Source organism: Oncorhynchus keta, chromosome 10 (genome assembly GCF_023373465.1).
Source record: "Oncorhynchus keta strain PuntledgeMale-10-30-2019 chromosome 10, Oket_V2, whole genome shotgun sequence".
NCBI lineage: Eukaryota > Metazoa > Chordata > Actinopteri > Salmoniformes > Salmonidae > Oncorhynchus > Oncorhynchus keta.
The window spans coordinates 2,370,001-2,391,432 of NC_068430.1; the positions used below are offsets into that span (position 1 = coordinate 2,370,001).

Genomic DNA, 21,432 nt, shown 5'->3' on the forward strand with positions numbered 1-21,432 from the left:
GGTATATGGCCCATGCAGATCATTCAACACCATATTCAGGTATATGGCCCATGCAGATCATTCAACACCATATTCAGGTATATGGCCCATGCAGATCATTCATCAACATATTCAGCCATATGGCCCATGCAGATCATTCAACACCATATTCAGGTATATGGCCCATGCAGATCATTCAACAACATATTCAGCCATATGGCCCATGCAGATCATTCAACACCATATTCAGCCATATGGCCCATGCAGATCATTCAACACCATATTCAGGTATATGGCCCATGCAGATCATTCAACACCATATTCAGCCATATGGCCCATGCAGATCATTCATCAACATATTCAGCCACATGGCCCATGCAGATCATTCAACACCATATTCAGCCATATGGCTCATGCAGATCATTCATCAACATATTCAGCCATATGGCCCATGCAGATCATTCAACAACATATTCAGCCATATGGCCCATGCAGATCATTCAACACCATATTCAGCCATATGGCCCATGCAGATCATTCAACACCATATTCAGGTATATGGCCCATGCAGATCATTCAACACCATATTCAGCCATATGGCCCATGCAGATCATTCATCAACATATTCAGCCACATGGCCCATGCAGATCATTCAACAACATATTCAGCTATATGGCCCATGCAGATCATTCATCAACATATTCAGCCATATGGCCCATGCAGATCATTCATCAACATATTCAGCTATATGGCCCATGCAGATCATTCATCAACATATTCAGCTATATGGCCCATGCAGATCATTCATCAACATATTCAGCTATATGGCCCATGCAGATCATTCATCAACATATTCAGCTATATGGCCCATGCAGATCATTCATCAACATATTCAGCCATATGGCCCATGCAGATCATTCATCAACATATTCAGCCACATGGCCCATGCAGATCATTCATCAACATATTCAGCTATATGGCCCATGCAGATCATTCAACACCATATTCAGCCACATGGCCCATGCAGATCATTCAACACCATATTCAGGTATATGGCCCATGCAGATCATTCATCAATATATTCAGCTATATGGCCCATGCAGATCATTCAACACCATATTCAGCCATATGGCCCATGCAGATCATTCAACACCATATTCAGCCATATGGCCCATGCAGATCATTCATCAACATATTCAGGTATATGGCCCATGCAGATCATTCATCAATATATTCAGCTATATGGCCCATGCAGATCATTCAACACCATATTCAGCCATATGGCCCATGCAGATCATTCAACACCATATTCAGCCACATGGCCCATGCAGATCATTCAACACCATATTCAGGTATATGGCCCATGCAGATCATTCATCAATATATTCAGCCATATGGCCCATGCAGATCATTCAACACCATATTCAGCCACATGGCCCATGCAGATCATTCAACACCATATTCAGGTATATGGCCCATGCAGATCATTCATCAATATATTCAGCTATATGGCCCATGCAGATCATTCAACACCATATTCAGCCACATGGCCCATGCAGATCATTCATCAACATATTCAGCTATATGGCCCATGCAGATCATTCATCAACATATTCAGCTATATGGCCCATGCAGATCATTCAACACCATATTCGGGTATATGGCCCATGCAGATCATTCAACACCATATTCAGCCATATGGCCCATGCAGATCATTCATCAACATATTCAGCCATATGGCCCATGCAGATCATTCAACACCATATTCAGCTATATGGCCCATGCAGATCATTCAACACCATATTCGGGTATATGGCCCATGCAGATCATTCAATCAATATATTCAGCTATATGGCCCATGCAGATCATTCAACACCATATTCAGCTATATGGCCCATGCAGATCATTCAACACCATATTCAGCCATATGGCCCATGCAGATCATTCAACACCATATTCAGCCATATGGCCCATGCAGATCATTCATCAATATATTCAGCTATATGGCCCATGCAGATCATTCAACACCATATTCAGCCATATGGCCCATGCAGATCATTCAACACCATATTCAGCCATATGGCCCATGCAGATCATTCAACAACATATTCAGCCATATGGCCCATGCAGATCATTCAACACCATATTCAGCCATATGGCCCATGCAGATCATTCAACACCATATTCAGCTATATGGCCCATGCAGATCATTCAACACCATATTCAGGTATATGGCCCATGCAGATCATTCAACACCATATTCAGCCATATGGCCCATGCAGATCATTCATCAACATATTCAGCTATATGGCCCATGCAGATCATTCATCAACATATTCAGCTATATGGCCCATGCAGATCATTCATCAACATATTCAGCCATATGGCCCATGCAGATCATTCATCAACATATTCAGCCATATGGCCCATGCAGATCATTCAACACCATATTCAGCCATATGGCCCATGCAGATCATTCATCAACATATTCAGCCATATGGCCCATGCAGATCATTCATCAACATATTCAGCCATATGGCCCATGCAGATCATTCAACACCATATTCAGCCATATGGCCCATGCAGATCATTCAACACCATATTCAGCCATATGGCCCATGCAGATCATTCATCAACATATTCAGCCATATGGCCCATGCAGATCATTCATCAACATATTCAGCCATATGGCCCATGCAGATCATTCATCAACATATTCAGCCATATGGCCCATGCAGATCATTCAACACCATATTCAGGTATATGGCTCATGCAGATCACTGCACTAGTCAGCGCCTGTTCCTGATCTTACATCTTCGTGGCATTGAAATGCTAAAATGGCTTGTGTGATATTAGTCTTTATTAGTTGAGGGCAACCTATAGTACCAGTCAAAAGGTTGGACACACCTACTCATTCAAGGGTTTTTATTTATTATTTACTATTTTCGACATTGTAGAATACTAGTGAAGATATCGAAATTATGAAATAACACATATGGAATCATGTAGTAACCAAAAAGTGTAGTAACCAAAACAAATCAAAATAAATATATTTGAGATTTGAGATTCTTCAAAGAGCCACCGTTTGTCTTGATGATAGCTTTGCACACTCTTGGCATTCTCTCAACCAGCTTCACCTGGAATGCTTTTCCAATAGTCTTGAAGGAGTTCCCACATATGCTGAGCACTTTTTGACCTCTTTTCCTTCACTCTGCAGTCCAACTCATCCCGAACCATGTTAATTGGGTTGAGGTCGGGGGATTGTGGAGGCCAGGTCATCTGATGCAGCACTCCATCACTCTCCTTTTTGGTGTATTGGGTCATTGTCCTGTTGAAAACAAATGATCGTCCCACTAAGTGCAACCCAGATGGGATGGTTTATTGCTGCAGAATACTGTGGTAGCCATGCTGGTTAAGTGTGCCTCGAATTCTAAATAGATCACTAACAGTGTCACCAGCAAAGCACCCCCACACCATCACACCTTCTCCTCCATGCTTCACTAAGCCCAACCCAGATGGGATGGCGTATTGCTGCAGAATGCTGTGGTAGCCATGCTGGTTAAGTGTGCCTCGAATTCTAAATAGATCACTGACGGTGTCACCAGCAAAGCACCACCATCCCACCTCCTCCTCCATGCTTCACGGTGGGAACAACACATGCAGAGATCATCCATTCACCTACTCTGCGTCTCACAAAGACATCAGACCAAAGGACAGATTTCCACGCGTCTAATGTCCATTGGCCAAGCAAGTCTCTTCTTCTTATTGGTGTCCTTTAGTAGTGTTTTCTTTGCAGAAATTTGAAGGCCTGATTCACACAGTCTCCTCTGAACAGTTGATATTGAGATGTCTGTCATTTGAACTCTGAAGCATTTATTTGGGCTGCAGTCTGAGGCAGGTAACTCTAATGAACTTATCCTCTGCAGCAGAGGTAACTCTGGGTCTTCCATTCCTGTGGTGGTCCTCATAAGAGACAGTTTCATTTTAGTGCTCGATGGTTTTTGCGACTGCACTTGAACAAACTTTAAAAGTTCTTGAAATTTTCCAGATTGATTGACCTTCATGTCTGAAAGTAGTGACGGACTGTTGTTTCTCTCTGCTTATTTAAGGTGTTCTTGCCATAATATGGACTTTGGTCTTTTTCCAAATAGGGGTATCTTCTGTATACCACTCCTACCTTGTCACAACACAAGTGATTGGCTCAAACACATGAAGACATTTTTATGGAAATAAAATCCACAAATGAACTTTGAACACCCGTTAATTGAAATGCATTCCAGGTGACTACCTCATGAAGCTGGTTGAGGGAATGCCAAGAGTGTGCAAAGCTGTCATCAAGGAAAAGGGTGACTATTTTGAAGAATCTAAAATATAATTGATTTGTTTAACACTTTTTTGTTTACTACATCAGTTTTATTGTTGTTGTTCTAATTTATTATTATTATTATTCTACAATGTAGAAAATCGTTTTTTTTTTTTTTTAAGAAAAACCCTTGACTGTTACTGTATGACATTTGTTAGGTTATTGTGATCTGTAATAGAGGTCAACTACTGGAGACTCATCTTTCTATACCTGCTGAACTGGGTTTACAAAACATTTAGATTGTTCAGGTTCACCATCAGTACCAGTTTTACTTCAAACGATCAGTGTGTATATGGTCATTGTTAGATATAAAGGGTCAAGTTGATCATTTCATGACGAGAACAGAAACCACTTTTGTGAGGTTCACTGCATATATATATATATATATATATATATATATTACCTTTATTTGACTAAATCAGTTATGGACAAATTCTTATTTTCAATGATGGCCTAGGAACAGTGGGTTAACTGCCTTGTTCAGGGGCAGAACGACAGATTTTTACCTTGTCAGCTCGGGGATTCGATCTTGCAACCTTCCGGTTACAAGTCCAACGCTCTAACCACTAGGCTACCCTGCCACCCAAAGAAGGACATTACTCTGTAATTACTCTGTAAGCATTCAACGGTCAAAACCATTTTCAGATGGGGGTGAATTCCAAAGTTGTGCTATATATTTGTTGGCTTTGTCCTTGCTCATTTGTAAATTATAAATATTGATACATTACTACCTCAAACACTTGGTGATTAGTGATTTCAGAACCAAAGTGGGGGGAGAAGAAAACAGCCTACATTGTCCCCCCTAATCTGGTAGTGGTAGATACCTAGTCTCCTTTATGACTCTAATCTGATAGTGGTAGTTACCTAGTCTCCTTTATGACTCTAATCTGATAGTGGTAGATACCTAGTCTCCTTTATGACTCTAATCTGGTAGTGGTAGATACCTAGTCTCCTTTATGACTCTAATCTGATAGTGGTAGATACCTAGTCTCCTTTATGACTCTAATCTGGTAGTGGTAGATACCTAGTCTCCTTTATGACTCTAATCTGATAGTGGTAGATACCTAGTCTCCTTTATGACTCTAATCTGATAGTGGTAGATACCTAGTCTCCTTTATGACTCTAATCTGATAGTGGTAGATGTCTAGTCTCCTTTATGACTCTAATCTGATAGTGGTAGATACCTAGTCTCCTTTATGACTCTAATCTGATAGTGGTAGATACCTAGTCTCCTTTATGACTCTAATCTGATAGTGGTAGATACCTAGTCTCCTTTATGACTCTAATCTGATAGTGGTAGATACCTAGTCTCCTTTATGACTCTAATCTGATAGTGGTAGATGTCTAGGCTCCTTTATGGCCCAAATCTGAAAGTGGTTGTGGGGTGGTAGATGTCTCCTTTATGTCTCTAATTTGATAGTGGTAGATGTCTAGTCTCCTTAGATGTCGAGTCTCCTTCGGACAGTGGTAGTGGGGTGGTAAATGTCTAGTCTCCTTTATGTCCCTAAACTGATATTGGTAGTGGGGTGGTAGATGTCTAGTCTCCATTATAGCTCTACTCTGATAGTGGTAGTATCTAGTTTCCTTTATGGTTCTAATCTGATAGTGGTAGATATCTTCTAATCTAGTCTCCAATCTGATAGTGGTAGTGGGGTGGCACACACACACACACACACACACACACACACACACACACACACACACACACACACACACACACACAAAACAAAAAAAATAATAATGTAATAATAATCCACTCTTCTGGGAAGGCTTTCCACTAGATGTTGGAACATTGCTGCTATAACAGCCTCTACTCTTCTGGGAAGGCTTTCCACTAGATGTTGGAACATTGCTGCTATAACAGCCTCTACTCTTCTGGGAAGGCTTTCCACTAGATGATGGAACATTGATGCTATAACAGCCTCCACTCTTCTGGGAAGGCTTTCCACTAGATGTTGGAACATTGCTGCTATAACAGCCTCTACTCTTCTGGGAAGGCTTTCCACTAGATGATGGAACATTGATGCTATAACAGCCTCCACTCTTCTGGGAAGGCTTTCCACTAGATGTTGGAACATTGCTGCTATAACAGCCTCTACTCTTCTGGGAAGGCTTTCCACTAGATGATGGAACATTGATGCTATAACAGCCTCCACTCTTCTGGGAAGGCTTTCCACTAGATGTTGGAACATTGCTGCTATAACAGCCTCTACTCTTCTGGGAAGGCTTTCCACTAGATGATGGAACATTGCTGCTATAACAGCCTCCACTCTTCTAGGAAGGCTTTCCACTAGATGATGGAACATTGCTGCTATAACAGCCTCTACTCTTCTGGGAAGGCTTTCCACTAGATGTTGGAACATTGCTGCTATAACAGCCTCTACTCTTCTGGGAAGGCTTTCCATTTGATGTTGGAACATTGCTGCTATAACAGCCTCCATTCTTCTGGGAAGGCTTTCCACTAGATGTTGGAACATTGCTGCTATAACAGCCTCCACTCTTCTGGGAAGGCGTTCCACTAGATGATGGAACATTGCTGCTATAACAACCTCCACACTTCTGGGAAGGCGTTCCACTAGATGATGGAACATTGCTGCTATAACAGCCTCCACTCTTCTGGGAAGGCTTTCCACTAGATGTTGGAACATTGCTGCTATAACAGCCTCCACTCTTCTGGGAAGGCTTTCCACTAGATGATGGAACATTGCTGCAGGGTCTTGCTTCCATTCAGCCACAAGAGCATTAGTGAGGTTGGGCACTGATGTTGGGCGATTACGACTATCTCACAGTCTGCGTTCCAAGTCCACTGCTCTAGATTCCAATGGCGGCAAGCTTTACACCACTCCATACGACGCTTGACATTGCACGTGTGGCCGATCTGCCATGGAAACCCATTTTATGAAGCTCCAGATGAATAGTTATTGTTATTGACGTTGCTTCCATGGAAACCCATTTTATGAAGCTCCAGATGAATAGTTATTGTTATTGACGTTGCTTCCATGTAAACCCATTTTATGAAGCTCCAGATGAATAGTTATTGTGCTGACGTTGCTTCCATGGAAACCCATTTTATGAAGCTCCAGATGAATAGTTATTGTGCTGACGTTGCTTCCAGGGGCACTTTGAACTTTTACGCCCTTCAACACTTGGCGGTTCCGTTCTGTGAGCTTTGTGGCTGAGCCGTTGTTGTTCCTTAGACGATTCCATTTCATAATAACAGCACTTACCGGAGCAGCTCAGTGTTCAGCACCATCATCACTTACCGGAGCAGCTCAGTGTTCAGCACCATCATCACTTACCGGAGCAGCTCAGTGTTCAGCACCATCATCACTTACCGGAGCAGCTCAGTGTTCAGCACCATCATCACTTACCGGAGCAGCTCAGTGTTCAGCACCATCATCACTTACCGGAGCAGCTCAGTGTTCAGCACCATCATCACTTACCGGAGCAGCTCAGTGTTCAGCACCATCATCACTTACCGGAGCAGCTCAGTGTTCAGCACCATCATCACTTACCGGAGCAGCTCAGTGTTCAGCACCATCATCACTTACCGGAGCAGCTCAGTGTTCAGCACCATCATCACTTACCGGAGCAGCTCCAGCAGGGCAGACATTTTTACGATGTGACTTGATGGAAAAGTGGCATCCTTTTGACGGTGCCACGTTGAAAGTCACTGAGCTCTTCAGAAAGGCCATTCTACTGCCAATGTTGGACTCCCTGACATTACAGGGAGTGTTCTCTCTCTCGACAGGGCTGACATTACAGGGAGTGTTCTCTCTCTCGACAGGGCTGATATTACAGGGAGTGTTCTCTCTTTCGACAGGGCTGACAATACAGGGAGTGTTCTCTCTCTCGACAGGGCTGACATTACAGGGAGTGTTCTCTCTCTCAACAGGGCTGACATTACAGGGAGTGTTCTCTCTCTCTCGACAGGGCTGACATTACAGGGAGTCCTCTCTCTTGACAGGGCTGACATTACAGGGAGTGTTCTCTCTCTCGACAGGGCTGACACATTACATGGAGTGTTCTCTCTCTCGACAGGGCTGACATTACAGGGAGTGTTCTCTCTCTCGACAGGGCTGACATTACAGGGAGTGTTCTCTCTCTCGACAGGGCTGACATTACAGGGAGTGTTCTCTCTCTCGACAGGGCTGACATTACAGGGAGTGTTCTCTCTCTCTCGACAGGGCTGACATTACAGGGAGTGTTCTCTCTCTCTCGACAGGGCTGACATTACAGGGAGTGTTCTCTCTCTCTCGACAGGGCTGACATTACAGGGAGTGTTCTCTCTCTCGACAGGGCTGACATTACAGGGAGTGTTCTCTCTCTCTCGACAGGGCTGACATTACAGGGAGTGTTCTCTCTCTCTCGACAGGGCTGACATTACAGGGAGTGTTCTCTCTCTCTCTCGACAGGGCTGACATTACAGGGAGTGTTCTCTCTCTCGACAGGGCTGACATTACAGGGAGTGTTCTCTTTTCGGCAGGGCTGACATTACAGGGAGTGTTCTCTCTCTCGACAGGGCTGACATTACAGGGAGTGTTCTCTCTCTCGACAGGGCTGACATTACAGGGAGTGTTCTCTCTCTCGACAGGGCTGACATTACAGGGAGTGTTCTCTCTCGACAGGGCTGACATTACAGGGAGTGTTCTCTCTCTCTCTCTCTCTCGACAGGGCTGATATTACAGGGAGTGTTCTCTCTCTCTCTTTTTCGGCAGGGCTGACATTACAGGGAGTGTTCTCTCTCTCGACAGGGCTGACATTACAGGGAGTGTTCTCTCTTGACAGGGCTGACATTACAGGGAGTGTTCTCTCTCGACAGGGCTGACATTACAGGGAGTGTTCTCTCTCTCGACAGGGCTGACATTACAGGGAGTGTTCTCTCTCTTGACAGGGCTGACATTATAGGGAGTGTTCTCTTGACAGGGCTGACATTACAGGGAGTGTTCTCTCCTTGACAGGGCTGACATTACAGGGAGTGTTCTCTCTCTCTCTCTCGACAGGGCTGACATTACAGGGAGTGTTCTCTCTCTCGACAGGGCTGACATTACAGGGAGTGTTCTCTCTCTCGACAGGGCTGACATTACAGGGAGTGTTCTCTCTCTCGACAGGGCTGACATTACAGGGAGTGTTCTCTCTCTCGACAGGGCTGACATTACAGGGAGTGTTCTCTCTCTCGACAGGGCTGACATTACAGGGAGTGTTCTCTCTCTCTCGACAGGGCTGACATTACAGGGAGTGTTCTCTCTCTCGACAGGGCTGACATTACAGGGAGTGTTCTCTCTCTCGACAGGGCTGACATTACAGGGAGTGTTCTCTCTCTCGACAGGGCTGACATTACAGGGAGTGTTCTCTCTCTCGACAGGGCTGACATTACAGGGAGTGTTCTCTCTCTCGACAGGGCTGACATTACAGGGAGTGTTCTCTCTCTCGACAGGGCTGATATTACAGGGAGTGTTCTCTCTCTCGACAGGGCTGATATTACAGGGAGTGTTCTCTCTCTCGACAGGGCTGACATTACAGGGAGTGTTCTCTCTCTCGACAGGGCTGACATTACAGGGAGTGTTCTCTCTCTCGACAGGGCTGATATTACAGGGAGTGTTCTCTCTCTCGACAGGGCTGATATTACAGGGAGTGTTCTCTCTCTCGACAGGGCTGACATTACAGGGAGTGTTCTCTCTCTCGACAGGGCTGACATTACAGGGAGTGTTCTCTCTCTCTCGACAGGGCTGACATTACAGGGGGTGTTCTCTCTCTCTCGACAGGGCTGATACTACAGGGAGTGTTCTCTCTCTCGACAGGGCTGACATTACAGGGAGTGTTCTCTCTCTCTCGACAGGGCTGATACTACAGGGAGTGTTCTCTCTCTCTCGACAGGGCTGATACTACAGGGAGTGTTCTCTCTCTCGACAGGGCTGATACTACAGGGAGTGTTCTCTCTCTCTCGACAGGGCTGATACTACAGGGAGTGTTCTCTCTCTCGACAGGGCTGATATTACAGGGAGTGTTCTCTCTCTCTCGACAGGGCTGATACTACAGGGAGTGTTCTCTCTCTCTCGACAGGGCTGATACTACAGGGAGTGTTCTCTCTCTCTCGACAGGGCTGACATTACAGGGAGTGTTCTCTCTCTCTCGACAGGGCTGATACTACAGGGAGTGTGATGTGAGGATGTTATAACTATAATTATTAACCGGTGGTTTGGGTCCTGAATGCCGATCGGCTGAAAGCTGTGGTATATCAGACATTATAAACAGGGTGGTTCGAGCCCTCAATGCTGATTGGTATATCAGACCGTATACCACAGGTATGACAAAACCTGTATTTGTTCTGCCCTAATTACGTTGGTAACCAGTTTATAATAGCAATAGGGCCAATGTACCACGGCTAAGGGCGTTGCCTCATGCCTACAAACATCCCTTAGCCGTGGTATATTGGCCGTATTCCACACCCCCTCTGGCCTTATTGCTTAACTATAGCATTATACATTCATATTATTTGAGTTTTATTTTACCTTTATTTTAACAGGGGAATAGTTATTGAAACCTCTGTCTCTTTTACAATCTGGCCCTCATACTAACTTGGCCACCTAATAATCCTCCGTTTACAATTGGCTCATTCGCCCACCTCCTCTCCCCTGTAACTATTCCCCAGGTCGTTGTCTAATCATCCCTCCTCTCCCCTGTAACTATTCCCCAGGTCGTTGCTGTAAATGAGAACGTGTTCTCAGGCAATTTACCTGGTAAAATAAGGGTTAAATAAATACATATATAAAAATACAAATGGTCGTTGCTGTAAATGTATATAAAATGTATATAAAAATACAAATGTGCCCTGCATATACAACACAAATGTACACATTATGCCTAAATATACACTACCGTTCAAAAGTTTGGGGTCACTTTGAAAGAAAAGCTAATTAAATAGTACCCGCAAAACACCAGTCTCATCGTCAACAGTGAAGAGGCGACTCCAGGATGCTGACCGTCTAGAAGGCCAGCATCCTGGAGTCGCCTCTTCACTGTTGACGATGAGACTGGACAGAGGAACTCTGCCTAGAAGGCCAGCATCCTGGAGTCGCCTCTTCACTGTTGACGTTGAGACTGGACAGAGGAACTCTGCCTAGACGGTCAGCATCCCGGAGTCGCCTCTTCACTGTTGACGTTGAGACTGGACAGAGGAACTCTGTCTAGACGGTCAGCATCCTGGAGTCGCCTCTTCACTGTTGACGATGAGACTGGACAGAGGAACTCCGTCTAGACGGTCAGCATCCTGGAGTCGCCTCTTCACTGTTGACGATGAGACTGGACAGAGGAACTCCGTCTAGACGGTCAGCATCCTGGAGTCGCCTCTTCACTGTTGACGATGAGACTGGACAGAGGAACTCTGTCTAGACGGTCAGCATCCTGGAGTCGCCTCTTCACTGTTGACGATGAGACTGGACAGAGGAACTCTGTCTAGACGGTCAGCATCCTGGAGTCGCCTCTTCACTGTTGACGTTGAGACTGGACAGAGGAACTCTGCCTAGAAGGCCAGCATCCTGGAGTCGCCTCTTCACTGTTGACGATGAGACTGGACAGAGGAACTCTGTCTAGACGGTCAGCATCCTGGAGTCGCCTCTTCACTGTTGACGATGAGACTGGACAGAGGAACTCTGTCTAGACGGTCAGCATCCTGGAGTCGCCTCTTCACTGTTGACGATGAGACTGGACAGAGGAACTCTGTCTAGACGGTCAGCATCCTGGAGTCGCCTCTTCACTGTTGACGATGAGACTGGACAGAGGAACTCCGTCTAGACGGTCAGCATCCTGGAGTCGCCTCTTCACTGTTGACGATGAGACTGGACAGAGGAACTCTGTCTAGACGGTCAGCATCCTGGAGTCGCCTCTTCACTGTTGACGATGAGACTGGACAGAGGAACTCTGTCTAGACGGTCAGCATCCTGGAGTCGCCTCTTCACTGTTGACGATGAGACTGGACAGAGGAACTCTGTCTAGACGGTCAGCATCCTGGAGTCGCCTCTTCACTGTTGACGTTGAGACTGGACAGAGGAACTCTGCCTAGAAGGCCAGCATCCTGGAGTCGCCTCTTCACTGTTGACGTTGAGACTGGACAGAGGAACTCTGCCTAGAAGGCCAGCATCCTGGAGTTGCCTCTTCACTGTTGACGATGAGACTGGACAGAGGAACTCTGCGTAGAAGGCCAGCATCCTGGAGTCGCCTCTTCACTGTTGACGATGAGACTGGACAGAGGAACTCTGCCTAGAAGGCCAGCATCCCGGAGTTTCCTCTTCACTGTTGACGATGAGACTGGACAGAGGAACTCTGCCTAGAAGGCCAGCATCCTGGAGTCTTGTCCTCTTCCTCAGTAAAGCCAGTTTGCTCTGTTCTGTGAAGGGAGTAGTACACAGCGTTGTACGAGATCTTCAGTTTCTTGACAATTTCTCACATGGAATAGTCTTCATTTCCCAGAACAAGAATAGACTGACGAGTTTCGGAAGAAAGATCTTTGTTTTTGACCATTTTGAGCCTGTAATCGAACCCACAAATGCTGATGCTCCAGATACTCAACCAGTCTAAAGAAGGCCAGGTTTATTGCTTCTTTAATCAGAACAACAGTTTTCAGCTGTGCTAACATAATTGCAAAAGGGTTTTCTAATGATCAGTTGGCCTTTTAAAATGATAAACTTGGATTAGCTAACACAACGTGCCATTGGAACACAGGAGTGATGGTTGCTGATAATGGGCCTCTGTACGCCTATGTAGATATTCCATTAAATATCAGCTGTTTACAGCTACAATATTCATTTACAACATTATCAATGTCCACACTTTATTTCTGATGAAATTCATGCTATTTTAATGGTCAAAAAATGTGCTTTTCTTTCAAAAAGAAGGACATTGCTAAGTGACCCCAAACTATTGAAAGGTGGTGGATACACATTAAAATACATGGGAAACACAAATAAAACATCACCCAGAAAAAGTTACATTCCTCCACAAAATAAGTCCCGAATCAGTATATTCTATTGCCCGAACGGCACATCAGGATGAAATGGATTTTGAATTTTGTTCCAGCCATGTGGTGCATTAAAACTAAAAGCAGATTTGCTCGGTGGAGACCCCCCAGGAACCTCAAGCGTTAAACCAATCCTGTGAACGTGTTAGGCAGTGTGTCAGTGGATTAGACAGACGGAGCCAAGCCATTAACATGGAGAGAGCAGGAAGAGAGAGAGAGAGAGGAAGTGTTTAAAACAGAAACACTGTTTCACTGTCTTAGCCTGGTGCCAGATCGGTCTTGTTGTCAGATCCAATGACTAGGAGTTTGCAAGATGGTACAAACAGATATGAAACCAGGCTACAGTGTCCTCTGCTCTGCTATTTATCATAGATTAAGAGGAGGAGACAGGAAGTGGTTAAAACACCAAACGAGAGCAGCACCCTGCCAGCCAGCCACCTGTGTTTGGGACAGCATCGTTTGGTGTAATCAATCATGTGGAGTTGGACAGTTTATAAAAAGACCTGGGTTCCTGTTGGAGGAGGCCTGTTACATCTCCTTTAATTAGTCAATGGACTGTTCTCTTTGTTTCCCCTGACATCATGTTCACACACACGAAACTACACTGACTGCACAAAACATTAGGAACACCTGCTCTTTCCAGGACATAGACTGACCACGAGGTGAAAGCTATGATCCCTTATTGATGTCACTTGTTAAATCCACTTCAATCGCTGTAGATGAAGGGGAGGAGACGGGTTAAAGAATGATTTTTTTTAAGCCTTGAGACAATTGAGACGTGGATTGTATACATCTGCCATTCAGAAGACCAAAGATTTAAGAGCCTTTGAACGGGATATGGTAGTAGGTGCCAGGCGCACCGGTTTGTGTAAAGAACTGCAACGCTGCTGGCTTTTTCACACTTAACAGTTTCCTGTGTGTATCAAGAATGGTCCACCACCCAAAGGACATCCAGCCAACTAGACACAACTGTGGGACCTCCCGCCCTACACTCTAACCACTAGACTACCTTCCGCCGTTACACTCTAACCACTTGGCTACCTGCCTCTCCCCTCTAACTACTAGGCTACCTGCCGCCTCTCCCCTCTAACTACTAGGCTACCTGCCGCCTCTACACTCTAACCACTAGGCTACCTGCCGCCTTTACACTCTAACCACTAGGCTACCTGCCTCTCCCCTCTAACCACTAGGCTACCTGCCGCCTCTACACTCTAACCACTAGGCTACCTGCCGCCTTTACACTCTAACCACTAGGCTACCTGCCTCTCCCCTCTAACCACTAGGCTACCTGCCTCTCCCCTCTAACCACTAGGCTACCTGCCGCCTCTACACTCTAACCGCTAGGCTACTATACATATGGAGTGTGTGACTATCTTTGTTTTTATAGCTTCCAGTTTGTTCTCCATTACTCAAATCAAATCTATTTTTATTTGTCACAGTAAAATACAACCGGTGTAAACCTGACAGGGAAATGCTTATGTACAAGCCCTTAATTAACCAACAATGCTTCAAGAAAAATATCAAAATAAGTGTGAAGTTAAAAAAAAGAAAGTAAAAACATAGATAAGGCCAGACTAAATCAATTCAGTGTTTAAGAAGCCTATTGGACCTCGACTTGGCGCTCCGGTACAGCTTGCCGTGGTAGCAGAGAGAACAGTCTATGACGAGTGTCGTGGTCATTTCCTGTCTTACTAAACATTGAGAGAGCAAACCACACACAAGTCAGAGTTATATTATAAAGTCCATCTTTAATTATATATGAGCTTCAGCATAGCCCTGTGACTCTCAGATCAATTCAGTGTCTATGAATGAATTCTCTGAGAGTCCTTACAAAACAATTCTTAGTAACATTTATAGCCCAGACACACCCCTCTCAACTCACATGACAAATAGCAGATCTTAGGAACATTACAAAGGAATACTTTTAATTGAGAAAGGAGCATCCCATAGCCACACAGCATTAGCTATAAATCATTGTTCAGTTTGGTCTCTTTAGACAAGATTCTAATCTCGTTCTTGGTACCACTTAGGACCAAAACATTACCTCATTCGATGGCATATATCCATTGTCAGTTGTAGATACTCTCATCTCAAATACAATCTCTCCTGGACAAGCTCACGGAGACAGTGAGCCTCTTAGGTCATATACTAGATCAAGGTAAGGGCAACCTCAGAGGGGACATACAATAGTTAGACACATTCCCATAAGAAGACAAGCCTCCATTCTGTCCTCCTCCCCTTCTGATATTCTTCATAGCATCACCTGGTTTAACAGACACATTCTGTCCTCCTCCCCTTCTGATATTCTTCATAGTATCACATGGTTTAACAGACACATTGACATATGAAGACAAGCCTGACCTCTCCCCTCTCTGTGCCCCAAGAGACTGAGCACTAGCTGAGAAGGGATAACTGTAACTGCCAACAGTATAGTCCAAGAATAAGATAAAACATCTTATTTTATCTATGTTACCTAACTCATTCTGATTCAGCCACGACACTAGGGTGGCTGGAGTCTTTGACAATTGTTATTGCCCTCCTCTAACACCGAATAGAGTTCCTGGTTGGCAGGAAGCTTGGCCCCAGTGATGTACTGGGGCATACACACTACCCTCTGTAGTGCCTTGCGGTCGGAGGCCGAGCAGTTGCCATACCAGGCGGTGATGCAACCACTCAGGATGCTCTCGATGGTGCAGCTATAGAACCTTTTGAGGATCTGAGGACCCATGCCAAATCTTTTTAGTCTCCTAAGGGGGAATAGGCTTTCTCATGCATTCTTCTTCACGGCTGTCTTGGTGTGTTTTGGACTATTCTAGTTTGTTGGTGATGTGGACACCAAGGAACTTGAAGCTCTCAACCTGTTCCACTACAGCCTCGTCGATGAAAATGGGGTTGTGCTCGGTCCTCCTTTTCCTGTAGTCCACAATCATCTCCTTTGTCTTGATCACATTGAGGGAGAGGTTGTTGTCCTGGCACCACACTGCCAAGTCTCTGACCTCCCTATAGGCTCTCTCATCATTGTCGGTGATCAGGCCTACCACTGTTGTGTCATCGGAAAACGTGATGATGGTGTTGGAGTCATGCCTGGCCATGCAGTCCTGAGTGAACAGGGAGTACAGGAGGGGACTGAGCATGCACCCCTGAGGAGGTGAGGATGAGATGAGGATCAGCGTGGCGGATGTGTTGTTCCCCACCTTTACCACCAGGGGGCGACCCGTCAGGAAGTCCAGGATCCAGTTGCAGAGGGAGGTGTTTAGACCCAGGGTCCTTAGCTTAGTAATGAGCTTTGAGGTCACTATGGTGTTGAAGGCTGAACTGTAGTCAATGAATAGCATTCTCACATAGGTGTTTCTTATGTCCCGGTGTGAAAGGGCAGTGTGGAGTGCAATAGAGAGCGTGATCACACAGATCACACAGTCTTCCGGAACAGCTGGTGCTCTCATGCATGTTTCAGTGTTACTTGCCTCAACGTGTTTATAGAAGTAGTTTAGCTTGTCTGGTTGGTTCGTGTCACTGGGTAGCTCGTGGCTGAGCTTCGCTTTGTAGTCTATAATAGTTTGCACGCCCTGCCACATCCGGCGAGCTTCGGAGCCGGTGTAGTACGATTCAATCTTTGTCCTATATTGGCGCTTTGCCTGTTTGATGGGTCATCAGAGGGCGTAGTGGGATTTCTTTCTTTCCCGCTTCATTGACTTGAATGGAGAGGTCTGTTCTAGTGATGATGGATGGGTAGGTTGATGGATGGATGGATGGGTAGGTGGATGGATGGATGGGTAGGTGGGAGGGTGGGTGAATGGGTAGATGGATGGATGGATGGATGGATGGGTGGGTAGGTGGATGGATGGATGGATGGGTAGGTGGATGGATGGATGGGTAGGTAGATGGATGGGTAGGTGGATGGATGGATGGGTAGGTAGATGGATGGGTAGGTGGATGGATGGGTAGGTGGATGGATGGATGGATGGATGGGTGGGTGGGTGGGTGGGTAGGTGGATGGATGGATGGATGGGTAGGTGGATGGATGGATGGGTAGGTAGATGGATGGGTGGGTAGGTGGATGGATGGGTAGGTAGGTGGATGGGTGGGTAGGTAGGTGGATGGATGGGTAGGTAGATGGATGGATGGGTAGGTGGATGGATGGGTAGGTAGATGGATGGGTAGGTGGATGGATGGATGGATGGATGGGTAGGTGGATGGATGGGTAGGTAGGTAGGTGGATGGGTAGGTAGGTCGGTAGGTGGATGGATGGATGGGTAGGTGGATGGATGGATGGATGGATGGGTAGGTAGGTAGGTGGATGGGTAGGTAGGTAGGTGGATGGATGGATGGGTAGGTAGATGGATGGATGGATGGGTAGGTGGATGGATGGATGGGTAGGTGGATGGATGGGTAGGTAGGTCGGTAGGTGGATGGATGGGTAGGTAGGTGGGTGGATGGATGGGTAGGTGGATGGATGGATGGGTAGGTAGGTGGGTGGATGGATGGGTAGGTGGATGGATGGGTAGGTGGGTGGATGGATGGATGGATGGATGGATGGATGGGTAGGTGGATGGATGGGTAGGTAGGTAGGTGGATGGATGGGTAGGTGGATGGATGGGTAGATGGATGGATGGGTAGATGGATGGATGGGGAGGTGGATGGATGGGTAGATGGATGGATGGGTAGGTGGATGGATGGGTAGATGGATGGATGGATGGATGGATGGGGAGGTGGATGGGTAGGTGGATGGATGGATGGATGGATGGATGGATGGATGGATGGATGGGTAGATGGATGGATGGGGAGGTGGATGGATGGATGGATGGATGGATGGATGGATAGGTGGATGGATGGGTAGGTGGATGGATGGGTAGATGGATGGGTAGATGGATGGATGGATGGGTAGATGGATGGATGGATGGGTAGATGGATGGATGGGTAGGTGGATGGGTAGGTGGATGGATGGATGGGTAGATGGATGGATGGATGGATGAATGGGTAAGTGGGTGGATGGATGGATGGGTAGGTGGATGGATGGATGGGTAGGTGGATGGATGGATGGGTAGGCGGGTGGGTGGGTGAATGGGTGGATGGATAATATGGGAACCAGTCACTGTGTAATCCTGCTGAACATCCATCTACAGGCTACACACACACACACACCACTGGTCTGACATCAGCCCTTTCTCCATTCATTAGCGGTGTTGTGGCCTGGCTGCTGTTGACCTCACCGAGTGATCAGAGAGCTCTAAAAGCCTTAGCTGCTTCCATCCATCCGCCTGTATGTCCATCCGTCTATCTGGACGGACGGACAGATGGGTAGACAGATGGATGGGTAGACAGACGGGCAGACCGAGTCAGCAGGAGAGGATACAAGAGTGTGCAGGCTGGTTGGTCTGTCAGACACTGGCCCTCATTTTATAGCAGGTAGCAATGTAGCGCACTGCCAACCCACAGCTCTCTGCGTCCTCCCCAGACAGGACGGGAAGCCTACTCTCACCAGAGAGGTCTTTGACATGTTTTACATTTAGTCAGGAAATGCAGCTCTGTCTCAGGTTCTGCTGTTGTGCAGTGGTTGCACAGCCTTTCCTCTACAGGGAGCCAGGTTTTCCTGTGTCTACCCTTCTCAATGGCAAGGCTGTGCTCACTGAGCCTGTACTTTGTCAATGTTTTTCTAAGGTTTTGATCAGTAACCATGGTCAAATAGTTTGCCAGATAGAACTGCATTTTACTTTGTGCTTGTGTTTCCCAATAAGCGATGTAGTTTTGTTTAGACTGTGTTGTAATTAGTTTTATTCTGATTGATTGGATGTTCTGGTCCTGAGGGTTCAGTGTGTTAGTAGAACAGGTTAGTGAACTCAGCCCCAGGACCAGCTGGATAAGGGGACTGAGGCTTCAGTGTGTTAGTAGAACAGGTTAGTGAACTCAGCCCCAGGACCAGCTGGATAAGGGGACTGAGGCTTCAGTGTGTTAGTAGAACAGGTTAGTGAACTCAGGACCAGCTGGATGAGGGACTGAGGCTTCAGTGTGTTAGTAGAACAGTTTAGTGAACTCAGCCCCAGGACCAGCTGGATGAGGAGACTGAGGCTTCAGTGTGTTAGTAGAACAGTTTAGTGAACTCAGTCCCAGGACCAGCTGGATGAGGGGACTGAGGCTTCAGTGTGTTAGTAGAACAGGTTAGTGAACTCAGGACCAGCTGGATGAGGGGACTGAGGCTTCAGTGTGTTAGTAGAACAGGTTAGTGAACTCAGGACCAGCTGGATGAGGGGACTGAGGCTTCAGTGTGTTAGTAGAACAGGTTAGTGAACTCAGGACCAGCTGGATGAGGGGACTGAGGCTTCAGTGTGTTAGTAGAACAGGTTAGTGAACTCAGGACCAGCTGGATGAGGGGACTGAGGCTTCAGTGTGTTAGTAGAACAGGTTAGTGAACTCAGGACCAGCTGGATGAGGGGACTGAGACTTCAGTGTGTTAGTAGAACAGGTTAGTGAACTCAGCTCCAGGACCAGCTGGATGAGGGGACTGAGGCTTCAGTGTGTTAGTAGAACAGGTTTGTGAACTCAGCCCCAGGACCAGCTGGATGAGAGGACTGAGGCTTCAGTGTGTTAGTAGAACAGGTTTGTGAACTCAGGACCAGCTGGATGAGAGGACTGAGGCTTCAGTGTGTTAGTAGAACAGTTTAGTGAACTCAGCCCCAGGACCAGCTGGATGAGGGGACTGAGGCTTCAGTGTGTTAGTAGAACAGGTTAGTGAACTCAGGACCAGCTGGATGAGAGGACTCTTTTCTTTGCTCAGCTCTTGGCATTGCAGGGTTTGGTAAAGATATGACAGGGTCACTGTGTTTTACATGTTTCCAAAACTGAATTGCTGTTTTTTTATGTTGTATTATTAGTGGATATTGGCCTAATTCTGCCCTGCATTCATTGTTTGTAGTTTTCCTCTGGACATGTAGGAGAATCTTACAGAACTCTGCATGCAGGGTTTCAATGGGGGGGGTGTTTGTCCCATTGGGTGAAATCTTGTTTTGCAAGTGGACCCCACACCTCGCTGCCAAAAGAGGACCCCACACCTCGCTGCCATAAAGTGGACCCCACACCTCGCTGCCATAAAGTGGACCCCACACCTTACTGCCATAAAGTGGACCTCACACCTCGCTGCCATAAAGTGGACCTCACACCTCACTGCCATAAAGTGGACCCCACACCTCGCTGCCATAAAGTGGACCCCACACCTCGCTGCCATAAAGTGAAATTGGTTCAATGACACATTCCATTAGTTTTAGCCACATTTTAATAGGTATTTCAATTTTAATTCATTTTTAATGGCGTAGAATACCCTGTGTGCTTTCTCTCTCAGCTCATTCACTGCCTCATTAAGGTGTCCACTTGAGCTTATTTTAAACCTCAGTAATTGTAGTGTGTGCTGCACTCTATATATACTCTATATATTTAAACCTCAGTAATTGTAGTGTGTGCAGTACTCTATATATTTCGTACCAACTGAGAACTTTGGTCTAATTCCCTGAGATCTGGATATTCTCTGGAAAATAATTATTTTAGTATTTTTGGGGTTTACTGCCAGGGCCCAGGTCTGGCAGTGCTGCTTTTACAGGCTCTGCTGTAGGCCATGTGCTGTGGGTGACAGAAGGCATAGGTCATCTGAGAAGAGCAGACATAAAACCTCTGAATTGTGGAGACTAACAGGGGCTGAGGATTCATCTAGAATAGTGGCCAATTCGTTAATGTAAATATTGAAGAGTGCAGGGCACAGATTGCAACCCTGACGAAGGCCCCGCCCCTGGTTAAAGAATTCTGTTATTTTCTTGCCAATTTTAATGCTGCACGTATTGCCAGTATACATAGATTTTTATTATGTCATGTTTTACCTGTCAGCAACGGGTGGGGCTGAAATACCCGAATCAACTAATTTGAAAGGGGTGTCCACATACTTTTGTATATATTGTGTATCTCAAAGCTGTCGTGAGAAAATAAAAAATCTATCTTCTTCCTGGCAGTGTTTTTTTTCGTCTCGCGGAAGGTGTCTGACAATACCTTGCTCTGTGATGTCACCTTGCTCTGTGATGTCACCTTGCTCTGT

The 21,432-nt window shown here is 46.1% G+C and overlaps 1 protein-coding gene across 9 annotated transcripts in view; it reads left to right on the plus strand.

Moving 5' to 3' along the window:
* Positions 1-21,432, plus strand: part of LOC118378272 (inositol hexakisphosphate kinase 1-like) — a 56,631-nt gene that overhangs the window by 3,714 nt on the left and 31,485 nt on the right. The gene's annotated exons all lie outside the window — the stretch shown is intronic.